This window comes from Medicago sativa, chromosome 8, assembly GCF_051527215.1.
Source record: "Medicago sativa cultivar Bolivia chromosome 8, Bolivia_mono, whole genome shotgun sequence".
NCBI lineage: Eukaryota > Viridiplantae > Streptophyta > Magnoliopsida > Fabales > Fabaceae > Medicago > Medicago sativa.
Genome location: NC_140756.1, coordinates 8,963,007 through 8,975,817, shown reverse-complemented (window position 1 = coordinate 8,975,817; position 12,811 = coordinate 8,963,007). Strand labels below are relative to the sequence as shown.

At 33.7% G+C, this 12,811-nt stretch overlaps 1 long non-coding RNA gene across 4 annotated transcripts; it reads right to left on the bottom strand.

Annotated features, from left to right (window-relative positions):
• Window positions 1-7,359: 7,359 nt before the first annotated feature.
• On the bottom strand, window positions 7,360-10,696 carry LOC146896710 (uncharacterized). 4 transcript variants are annotated; one of them, XR_015022548.1, is made up of 6 exons: window positions 10,380-10,696; window positions 9,405-9,665; window positions 8,728-8,824; window positions 8,531-8,635; window positions 7,979-8,021; window positions 7,360-7,851 (listed from the first exon to the last, which is right to left on the bottom strand). It is a non-coding gene; the product is annotated as an uncharacterized LOC146896710 (long non-coding RNA). The 4 variants fall into 4 exon arrangements; XR_015022550.1 differs by lacking the exons at window positions 7,360-7,851; window positions 9,405-9,665 and having other exon boundaries at window positions 7,884-8,021; window positions 8,526-8,635; window positions 10,380-10,519; XR_015022551.1 differs by lacking the exons at window positions 7,360-7,851; window positions 10,380-10,696 and having other exon boundaries at window positions 7,884-8,021; window positions 8,526-8,635; window positions 9,459-9,597.
• Between the last annotated feature and the right edge of the window lie 2,115 nt (window positions 10,697-12,811).

Here is a 12,811-nt window from a genome sequence, read left to right as displayed (position 1 = left end):
TCGGTAATAATTTCGGTGTATAACATCTTAATCATTATTCAAAACCTTCTAACAATAATAATTTCATTAAAAACCATTACACAATTATCTTGGTTTCACATACATGACTATCAAAATCATTAAACCATATTTATGGTTTCGGTAATAATTTCAATGTATAACATCTTAATCATTATTCAAAAAACTTTACCGTAATTATCTAAAACCACAATATGGAAGCATTCCATAACTATACAACACCATAAACGATTATTTAAGAAAGCAAATCATCCAAACTTGAGATAATTGGCTTTATGATATGTCGCTAATGGGAAAAATAACTTTACTTCCAGTGAAGCCTTCCTTGTCCGCCATCTCACAGAATTTCTCTATATTTGAGGTCAATGTTGCTTTGGGTACGGCACCAATAACCGTATCTTTCTTTTCTCCGTTCTTGAAGAAAATGACAGTTGGAATACTTCGAATCCCATACCGAGTAGCAACCTGAAGGACTTTCATCGGTATTGAGTTTGTAACACTTGAGTTTGCAACATATATTGTACCACAACAACACCAACCGAGTCAACTCGGCGGCAGGTGACCGAGTCAACTCGGAAAAAGAAAATGATGGGTAAAGAAGAATGCGGACGAGTATGATAGAGGAATTTCGCCGTACAATGTTGTTTCATGTGATAGGTAGTAGAATGTGAAGGTACACGGGAGCTTATGACATCTTAAAATTACAAAGTGCTATTTTTCTTTTGGCTTAATTGCAATTTTGGCCCTCTATCTTTTTAAAAGTTGCGGTTACGGCCCTAACTAATTTAAATACAAAACAGCCTTCTATGTTTTGATTCTTTGGTAGTTTTGGTCCCCTGGACCATTTTTGGCTTAGTCGTTGATGACGTGGCACCCAAACCCCTTATGTTTGGTGCCACATGGATATTTATTTATTTATTTATTTATTTTTAAATCGTAATCACAATCCGGTGATTTATTTAACTTGAACGGACCTTTTTGCCCTTATTAGAACGAGAGACATACGAAATTACTATTATACCCCTTTCGTCCTCCTCCTCTATTTTTTCCGGCAAAAAATTAGGGATCATCTTCATGAACACACAAAAAAAAAAAACCTCAATATGCATCCATTTCCCTCACTTCATTCAGCCTCTCATTCAATTCAACAATGAAAATAAACAAAATTTGGATTCAAGAGTACAAGACTACGGTCTCACCATCACCAACACCTCTTCTCAAAACCCAAAATTGCTAGATCCAAATTCTTCCAAACTCAATCAGCCCAAGCTTGTAACCATCAAATCCACTTCTCTCATCGGACCATTCACGCTTCCCCTTGTTCTTCTTCCTTTTTCTTCTCTCCATCGGCGCGCGTCGGCGTAAAGATGAAGGTTGTTCTTTGCCTATTTGCTTGTTGTTCTTGGTGGCGACAACACTCCCTCCAACAAAACCATCAAGGACATCCTCGGATCCGAGTGGCGGTGCTGCTCCCGCAGGCCGAGGCAAAAAAGAGGAGAAAGTGGAGGAGAAAGAAGAATCCGATGATTAAAAAATAAGTTGGATGGAGTCGAGTTTGGTATTTTAGTTTCTTAATGTTGGAGTTATATTTTGGTTAGAAGAGAGTAGTTTATTTCTTGTCTTACTTTTTCACCAGACATTTAGAGCCATCTAATTAAAAAAAAAAAACAAAGGTCACCATTAATGAAGAAGCTCTTAAGCAACGGTGAAGGGAAAATCTACCTTTAATCATTATCTTGTTTTTGTGTTAATTGAAAAAGTAAATTTACCATGGTGGTGTATAATAAATTTAAGATTATAAAAGATTATGATTCAATTCCTCAACAAAAAATTTCATGGAAGTTCCTTTCATCTCTATTGGTACATTGAAATTGAAACAAAATGCAAGAAGCCCGACAAAAGGGAATCGCGGGAGAGAGAGTGAAAGAGAGAGAAGAAGGAAACAAAATTGGAAATAAAAAAGCCAAAAAAGCCTGCAAGATTTAAAAAATAAATAAATAAATAAATATATATGTGGCACCAAACATAAGGGGTTTGGCGCCACGTCATCAACGACTAAGTCAAAAATGGTCCAGGGGGCCAAAACTACAAAAGAATCAAAACATAGGGGGCTGTTTTGTATTTAAATTAGTTAGGGGGCATAATCGCAACTTTTGGAAAGATAGGGGCTAAATGTGCAATTAAGCCTTTTCTTTTCATCATTGCTCTGATAGGAAGGTATATTAGGTGAATAGTGTTTAGTGTAGTGAAAGAGAAAACGTGCGTGAAGCTCTGTTTTGGTTTGTTTGCTTTCTTCACTGTCTTTCTTTGAGGTGTAGGAAGTAATTCGTTGGGCTAGGTGAATAATGGGCTGGACTAATGCATGCTTATGCATGATAACCACACCCTATAGAAATAGTCAAAGATAAAGATTAGACTATAGTATTAATTAAGGAAAAATAGTTATATTGTTTTGTTCACACCAAAAATAAGAAAAAATAATTATATTGTTTTGTTCACACCAAAAATAAGGAAAAATAATTATATTGTTTTGTTCACACCAAAAATAAGGAAAAATAATTATGTTGTTTTTTTCACAACAAAAAAAGGAAAATTAACTATACGCGTTATTAAATTGTTACCTTGAACCAACACATGTTGGCTCGGTTGGTAAGGAACGGGTCACTTCCTTGCGGATGGTTGTGTGTTCGATTCCCTCTGTCGATGTGAGGGCGAGTGTTGGTGTTTGATCTGTAAGTACCTCTATAAGTGCCCTTTGTGCCGGAGGCGTGCCCCGACCCCGGTGGTGACCGGAGCCGAACCCACCTAAACTTTCTGTAACCAAAAAAAAAATTTGTTACCTTGAAAGAAAATGAGTTTGTTGACTAGGGTTGGGAAATGAATGAAAACCTAAATGAAACCATGACCTAATAAATGCATAGACAAGCCATTAGCATGAGCCTACATCTATATATTCAAAGCAATACTATTCGGTGCAATAACACCTAACACTAAATGTTCCTCCCTTCTCCATCACAACAATTGTTCTTTGAATTTGCATATAAAAAATTACATATCTATATGTTCTTCTAGTATGTTTTTCATAATTCGATCATAAGGTTATATTTTTTTCACTATTATAGGTGATCATAACATAACATAATTATTTCACATCTAGGCTCAAAATGAACAAGAAGGGAATGAATTTTTTAGGGTTGAGATTGACAATTTTCATGGTGACGTGACTAGGGACAAGAATGCCATAAGCACTTCATGCAACATTTGTGGAAGCCATTTCATGAAGTCTTTGTTCTTCTTATACCTATTAACTATACCAAGAAGCTTTTCAAATTCAGCCCTCAAAATTCATTGTTCATCTTGTTCATGTTGAGCCTACATGAAATGATTATATTATATTATAATCACCTATAATTATGCTATCATATCATGTTATCACACCTTAAATTCACTTGTTTCAATCGTATACTTTATTCCTAAATTCGATCATGTTATAATATCCTATTTTCCTTCAAAATTGCCACAAACGACCATGATGCTCTAAATTGGAATGTATGTTATCCATGAATGTGGGACAAGCTGTGGATGCCGCTGTGGCTGCTGCTCTTTAGAAAGGATGAGAAATGTTTCTTTGTGCATCAACAATCACTGTATGTATTGATCATTTCCTACAGGCTTAATCATTATTCTTACTTACCAAAAAAAAAATTATCATCATTTTTTCCGTATAATCATGATAATGATTGTAGTCACCCCCACACTTGTCCAAACTTAGAACCATTAAAATGTTTTTGTTCTAATAGTGCTTGATTCTTGAAGCTTAGTCGCTCAATTCCTGAAGATGTCAGATGATGATTTTGTGTTTTTCTAGGATCTTTTTCTAGGTTTTCCCAGGTTTGTTTGAGTTTTAATAAATACTAGATTGACGACCCGTGCGCCGCACGGGTCCTACCGATTAAAATAGTTACCAATGAGTTATATTGTAATAAAAAATTGTAGTGGAATTTATCAAATGATAAAAATTTATTAGATTAGTGATATCATGACGACATTTATATAGTTCGAAAATCGTACTTTTTACAAATTCGTTTTTTTTCCTAGTTTTTTTGTGGATTATGAATAGTATCTGTCAAAAACGGTTGATTCAACTTCTATTATTGTTAACATACCAATTTTGTCTAAACTTTTATTTACGATCACACGCAACAATTGATTCATTCATTATGTAATACTAATCATAGGTTAGTATTACATAATATTCAACACGCCACAATTGATAATGCAAGAAAAATTACTCTTTTGCAACAATTTTTTTTTAAATATAGAACATTTTTTTAAAGCAAAAAATATAGAACATATCAATGAAATTTTTTAAAACAACTTTTATGGAAAAATCTCGTCTAAAAATTGATTTTTATTTAAATATTATTTCTTCTATAAGCTTTACAAAAAAAAAAAAAATTCAATTGTTATTGTCATGCAATATATTCCTCTATTGTTATTAACTTAACCAAAGATGATTCGGTACAACATAGAACATAGCGCATAAAAGCTCAAACTCCGACTCTTATATAGTTTTGTCGCGTCATTTTTCGGAGATCAAGGCTATTTGATTAGCTTTTGACTCACTTTTTATTTCACGACTTTGAAAAATTTTATTTAAATTGGGGGGCCCGGGGGTTGGTTATATTTAGGGAAGATATTAGCACCCTAAATATTCGTAGTACTACGAGTACCTCTTGATTTTATTTAACTTTTTGTGCTATAAACTTGCTTGCTTTTTTAAAAATGAAACTTTGAAATGATTAAAAAAAAAAGAAGACCTAATTATCTACATTTTATTGATTTGGAAGGACAAGTGTCCTCTGCCTACGTACCCGTGAGGGATCAAAACCTCGTAGTTCGGGGTAGAAATTGTTTTTTTGTTTGTTTTGTGTTTTTTATTAGTTTTTGAAAATATTTTAAAAGGAAAAGCCGAATGGCAAATAAGCCGGTTTGTGTTTTTTATTTAAAAGAAAATAGACTTGAAATATGATTAAATTGATTTAGAATTTGATTAAGAAAATAAAAAAGAAAAAGATCACTTGGTTTTGGAACCAAGGTTTATTATGAAAAAGTTTTGATGTTTGATCGATTAATTAAAGCATGAAAAATAAACTAACGGAGCATGAGAGAATAAATGCGCATGGACTCTTGTGGTGTCATTGGACCGCCACAAAATCCCTAATAATAATAAAGCAATAAAAAAAACACACACACACACACACACACACTATTTTTTATTATTTATGCATTACATTTGACCTAATTACATGCTAGTCTTGCAATAAAAGTAAATAACGGAAAATAAATATGAAATGCAAAATAAATAATAATATACCTAGTCTAAATGAAATGCATGAGGAAAGAAAAAATACAATAAATAAAAGACATTAAAGGAAATAAAAAAAATGCATGAATTGAAATAATAACGCAATGCAGAGGATAACAAAAAAAGGGGTGCGGTAATTAAAAAACAGTTGATGGGCTCAAACGGGTGCCAGGGGCGTGGGCCTCAGAGATCAGATCACAGCCATCTGATTAAGATCATATGGCCTAGATCTGATCATTAGATGAAGCAAAAGAGGCCATTAGATCAAAGATCAAGGGCATAGGGGAACGTGGGTGTATGATAGTACGTGGATGAGCGCGCATTGGATGAAAGGGATATAAAAACCCTTCCTTCATCCGATTCCTTCATTTCTTTCTTTCCTCTTCTCTCTCCTCACTTCTCCTTCTCTCTCTCGTTCGTTCTTCATCTTTCCTATTCCTTCTTTTCTTTTTCTCTCTTTTTTTTTCAAACAAAAAAAACAATTAATATTCCCCTTCTTCTATCTCATTTCCGTTAATTCTTCTTCTCCATTTCCTGTTTCTTTTTATATCCAAACAAAACAAACAACAAAAAACTATTTAGCCCTAAATCTAATGAAAAAAAAAACTACCTTTTGAGTGATTAAATCCAATCTGGATTTGTTTCTTGCGGTTCCTGGTTCGTGTTGAGGTGTGACTGCGATTGATGTGCAACGGCTATTTGGTTTATGGCTGTATCGGTTCTGGATCGGTGATGATTGTTGAAGCAGTTTGTGATGTGGGATATGTTTGGTTCGATGAGGATATGTTTGTTGCGGTTTGTTTTGACGTGATATTGGATGCGTGGGTTTGTTGATCTAAATGGGTTTGGCGATGGGTTTGTGGAATCGGTTGTGATGTTTGGTTCGAAGTTGTGCAGGTAGCTGTGCGATTGTTGATGTTTTGGGAAAGGTTTATGCGTGATGTTTTTTGCAGGTTTAGGGTGAACTTTCTGGTGAATTTTCTGTGTGTTCTCTTCTGTCCCTTTCAATTCCTTTTAAGGCCAGAACAAAATTTCCAAAAAGGAAAAAATGTTCAATGAAAATAAAGAGTACTTGAATGGTGATTATGACCGAAACGCGTTTCTGTGCTGAGTTTGGAAAGAAACATCTGACTTTGTATGATTTGCCTGTGATGGAGGCGTGTGCTTGAGAAGAAATTTTTTGGACACGGGACGTGTGATTTTGGACTCATTGAACACTCTCTAATGATAAAAATAAAATGATAACTAACCAAAAAAAAAAATATAAGATAATAGGAAAACTAAAATGGAAACAAAATAGAGATAGAAATTAAAAACAAAAAAGAAGATGGAAATTAATAAACTAAAAAAACTATAGATAAAATAAAAAGGACTAAAAATAAAAATAAAGTGATAAGAGGGCCTGAATTGGAACCAAAAAAATGAGGTATTTTAAAATACCTCTCTGCCGAATTTTTCCTTAAAAAGTCAAAGACTATCCAGGTCAAACGGCGTATGAATGTGGGACGCTTTGGTCAAAAATTGGGGTATGACAAGTTTCATTACAATCAACAAAATAAAATGGCACCATTAGACACCCTATTATAGTAATACATGGCCCAAGAGCAACTTATATTACACATTAATTTATCAAAAGTGCTTCAAAAGTAACATTATACCAAATTAACATCATATTTATTTTATAATTGGACAAATTTATAATAGTAATCAATTCAGATTTCCATTCCGGTAAGTACATGCTTATATCAATTCTATAAATTAAAACTGATCGGTGACGGACAAAATTTAAACTTTGGCAGGTTCATGCTTTTGTTAATAGTTTGGTTGAGCAATCAAAACCAATTGCTTGCAAGTAAGTTTGGAAAGTTAAATCAAACAGTATTACTTGATATCTTGAAAGCTTATTTAGTTTGGTATAGTGTAACATTTGTTAATACCTTTAGACATAAATATTCAAATCAAACCAAATGAGATAGTAATAAAAGATATCTTGGAAAATTAAGACAAATGATATAAATTGTTTGGTACTAAAATAGAGTTCCAAGAACATAGACAGAACAAAACTTAAATCTAAAGCTTAAACTTAGGGGAAATGAACATAGATAGAACAAAGTAAAATAACATCTCAAACTACAATCTGAACTGGTTTGATTTGAATAGGCCCAGTTGCACCAGTACTGGTTGGTGAACACAGTTTTGTACGGAGGACCAACATTAGAGGAGCCATAGGATATATGATCTTATTGTTACCAGCATCTGTCACACCAAGTCTAATTGTTGCATCTTCAACGAACCTACATGAATTGCAAAGTTGTAGCCACTGACCAAAAAGAGTGCACGGCATATCCTTTTCACGGATGAATTTGAAATCACATTTTCAACTACAACCCAAGTAATCCACGACAGTTAATTCTGTTTCGTCAGCAGGCACTGCAGTCTGACAAAAGACCAAACCAAGACAGCTTCTGCAAGACATCTTCCACAAAACCAATTAAATATATATCTTACCAAATTGCCAAAAACATCAGAGGTTGTCAAATCCTTAAACACTTGTTTGGTAAAACTTTGTGGGAAGAAAGAGTGTAGAAGCACCATTTGGAATGCTGGAACAGTCAGAAGAACTTGCATACTCGTGCTGCAAAAGCCATAAAAACGGAATAGACACATATTATAAACTTATAAAATGTTAACTTACAATAGCAATGTCAAATTTCATGTGAAAAGTTCTCAATTTCATCAAGTCATTAGGAACAACCTTGCTTACAACCCCACCAACATTATTGTAACACATTAAAGATTAAGAATTCTATATAAATATTATCAATACACTACAAACAGAGAAGAAGAAAAAAAATCAGCGTAAATTTCAAACTTATCGGTGCATCAATAGTTTCTTGATCCTCAGCGTAAAAAATCATTCTTATGGACCTTTTACCATCAGAACCAAAACATATTAATTAGCATTGTAAAATCAACAGAGCAGCCATGGCAGCCAATGCAGGGAATATGCAACAACACATACAAATGGTAGATTAAAACAAATAGATATGGCAGCCATGTCCGATATTTGTTTATGCTATTTTTACATACCAAATTAGTTACTAATCAAATTGGGTAAAAAAGAGAAAGGAGAATCTACCTTACGTGTTCAAAATCTGATCCTGAGCTGCATCCAATGAAATAAAAGAATATTCATTTTGTTTTTGATCAACTTAACTTTCTCAGAGAAGAATACCATTTGTTAGGTACCTAATGGAAACGAACTGAATCAAATCAATGAACAATGATAACAACACAATTGAGAATTAGAGAATGATAATATTAGGATAAAAATACTACACCTCATATGCTTTTCTTTACTGCATTTAGTAAGCATCAACGGAAAACAAAAATTCAAGAATGTATACCATTCGTGAGTTATATTGTCACCGTGAGCCACTGCAAACATAATAGAAAAAAAATTATGAACAACTAATTGACCATCTCAATTTGCATGGGTCTACTAAAAAACTCACCAATGAATTCAAGTTATACAGTAATAGTTTCTCAACCAAATATTCTTTCCATTTCAAACTTAATTTTTTTTTAAGAGACAAACTTCAAATTTAAAATGATCTCTTGAGATAGAAAGATACATGCAAGCATAAGACACTAATTGATAACCGAATGAAAGCATTGTTGAGAGCACATAACTAATCTAATATAGGTTCTAAAAGTGGCTTAAAAAAATCATACAAAAGGATAGTTCCAAATCATTGTTGGATACTAATTTTCGTTCAAACCACTATTGGTTGGCAATATGGCTACAAAAGCAAAGTAGCACCAAGCACCCCCATTCTCAAAATAATCACACTCATTCTCAAGCACCAAGTCAATTTCAAAATCATCACACTCATGCTTAAACACCAAGTTAATTCTATCTAGTTGTTATTACCACTGTTGAAAACAATAACAATAAAAATTTAAAACATAAAAAATGGGGCGCAAATCACAAGGCACAATATAAGTAAGGACTCACCTTAAATCTATATAAAATCAAAGTTATAGGATATGAATAGATAAAAATACACACCTATTATAGAATCTCTTATGTAAGTCACCAAATTATCAAAATTAAAGAAAGAGATAAGAATAGACACGTATGACAGAAACTCTAAAATGTATAGCTTCAAATTTAAAATCCCATTTTACTGATGTTTTACTGAATTCGCCTTTATGATCGATAGGTTCTCCAATAACATTCATGATACGTCCAAGGGTAAGCCCTGCCAACGGGAACCTAAATGCAATACACAACTATGTTAAAAGGTAGTGAAAGACACAGTAATCAAAAGTAAACACCAATGGGGGACAATTCCGTGCTTGCAAAATTCAAGTCCAGATGAAAGTCAAGTTGGAGCAAATCGATCACATCACATTCATAAGAGCAATATACCTATGTAGCATGTGGTTTCATTTCCTGTGTCTACTTTTAATTTCAAAAAGATCCCATTTCACATATGGACAGAGGACAACTTTGCAATTAAAAGTGATTACAGTAAATTAAACAGATAAATTGCCCAAACCGTACATACCCTAATCATAATTTAAATGAATACACAACAATATGACGTTAAAAATTGGTTACAAAGACCCCATTTTTCGAGGATTGACATCATTATTCATCCAATTTGATAGCAGGATGCAGACAACCAATAATTCATAACAGTAAATCCATTTCTTCCAACAATCATAACCCATCAAACTCACCATCCACAATCAAAAACAAAATCAAATTTTCTTCTCAAAAGCCAAAACTTAATCAATTATGTAATTACATAATGAGAAAAACCACATCCAGATCCATGAAACGCAACTTAAAATGCAAACCGAAATAAGATTTGTATGAAAACGAATTAACTCAAAAACATCAGAGACTAAAATGCGAAAAAGAAAGAAGGAAATTTCGGATTGGAGAGAAACCTGGGTTACTGTTTTGAAATTTATATTTTACCTTGCTTATTCTTCTTCCTCACTTTCATCTTCTCTTACACGATAGAGATTTGCGTTTTGAATGACTTTGTTAGCACATGAAGAACAAAAACTGTGAATTTCAGAGAGAGAGAGAGAGAGGGAGGGAGAGAGAGAGAGAGAGTAAACGATGTGGAGATTTTGAGAGAGAGAGAGAGAGAGAGAGAGAGAGAGAGAGAGAGAGAGAGAGAGAAACCGAAAATGGGGAATGAGATTGAGTTTGAAGAGAGAGAATAGAGAGAAATATGGATCAGATTGGGATGTGAGAGTATTTGCCTTGGTAAACCGCATAAGGAGAATATTTGGGCGGGATACACCAAAGGTCAATTTGAAATTCAAATTGAACTTGCATAGGAGGGAAATATTTTAAGGTTGTACTGCATTAGCATTTAATGACGAGAAAATTAGAGGGAAAAATTAGGGTTAATGGTTGCATGACCTAATAAGCTTTTAGAGTAAGGGATATGAAGATGATGAATAAGAAGAGAAAACAAGATTAAGAAAGGTAAAAAAAAGGTAGGGGACGATGATGCACTATTACATCTAGAAGACATGCATGATCTAAAAGTTTTATTTTTGAAGAAAAAATATCAAACGATTAAAATTAAAGAACTTAAAGAGGTCTTTGGTGAACCAACACCGTAGATGGTCCACCTTAGACATTGGAGTTAAAAGTTAACGGGAATGGACCAATTGAACTACTAATGCGCGAACAAGGGACCTAAACGTGACAATTAATTATGAAATGAAAATCATATAATAGTTAAAGGACTAGATATCTATCTTAGCCTTACTCTAATGTAGTCTTACTCACATTATCCGTGTTAATAGCATAAAATAACGAAGTACATAAGTTTGCGAATATGACTATATTCAAGTGTCCGAAATATTCATACTTCCGGATACGTAACGGTGAGTCAAAGTTATTAATTGGATCTACATTAGATCAAAGCTAATATTTCAATTTGGATCAAATAAACACCGCATTAAGATGAAAAATAAAATAAAACATGGCACAAATTGCGGGAAATCAAAACAAACAACATCGTGATAATTATGATGAAGATGTCAAACATCCATTTTTTAAATGTAGCAAGAGTGTCGATTGCTGGTAACGGTAGAGTATTTGGTTTTCAATTCAACAAATCTGGTCCACCGATGTTTCATGTGCCGGCATAATTTTCCGTTACTTCAACAACTAGATATTGCTCAAAATTAAATTTTTGCAGCTATGAAGTATATGGAAGCGAGAGAAACAACAAAGTGTGGAATAATGTTATGGAAACTACTCAACGGATTGGAGCACGTGCGAAGGCTTTTCTAAGTAGCCGAAGGAATGCACAAGAAACCGGGACTCACACTACTCCTCATTCCACACATACCGATATACTCCCTCCGTCCCGTTTTAAATGACCTAATTTTAAAAAGTGTACTATTCATATAACATGCTTTGACCTCATTTTTCTATTAATACATAAATACAAAATATAGCATATAAGATCTTGTTGGATTCGTCACGATGAATATTTTCAAAATATCAAATTTTCATAATTTTTCCTAATAAATTATTAAAGATATTTAAGTTAAAAATTGTGCATTGGCATACGTGACATGGTCAACTAGGTCACTTAATATGGGACGGAGGGAGTATATAAGTGGACTAAGCCAAGTGTCGGAAGATTAAAATGCAACGTTGATGCATCCTTCTCCACTTCCCTCAACAAGTTGGTTTCGGAGCTTGCATTCGAGATGCGGATGAAAACTTTGTAATAGCTCGGACTACTTACTTCACCCCTTTACTCGATGTTGAGATGGGGAAGCCTATAGGTTCGCTACATGCTATGCGATGGGGGAAGCCGGGGGTATTTTCGTCATTTCCCATGCCATTTTGGTAATTTGCTGACGTGGCGGTGATTAAAAGGGGCGAGGGACGAAATTTCAAGTGATTAACTTTTACGGGGACGAAATGGGAGGATTTGTAAGCTCGGGGACGAAAATTCAAATGGCCTATAATTACGGGGACGAAAAGCATATTTTACCCTTTTATTAACCATTCATTCTCAATAAAAATGCTATGAAAATATGAAGTTCGGTCGAAAGACAAGTAAAGTTTGATTAAAAACTATTTATTGAATTCGAGAAAATCTCAATATATATATATATATATATATATATATATAACATCCATATTTAAGATCAATATCTTACACATGTCTTTGTCCTATACCGACACAAGAGATTGCATTCAAAGTTTTCACCTTCACAAATTAATAATGGTAGCGATGTTTCAATGTTAAAACCGTTGTCCGTTTCTATGTCAATGCTTCGTAGCTCTCCAAGATTTCTACCATAATTGTAACTCATTAACGATTTGAGTCCACATACTTGTTTATATACGTAACTCTTTGTCGTTGG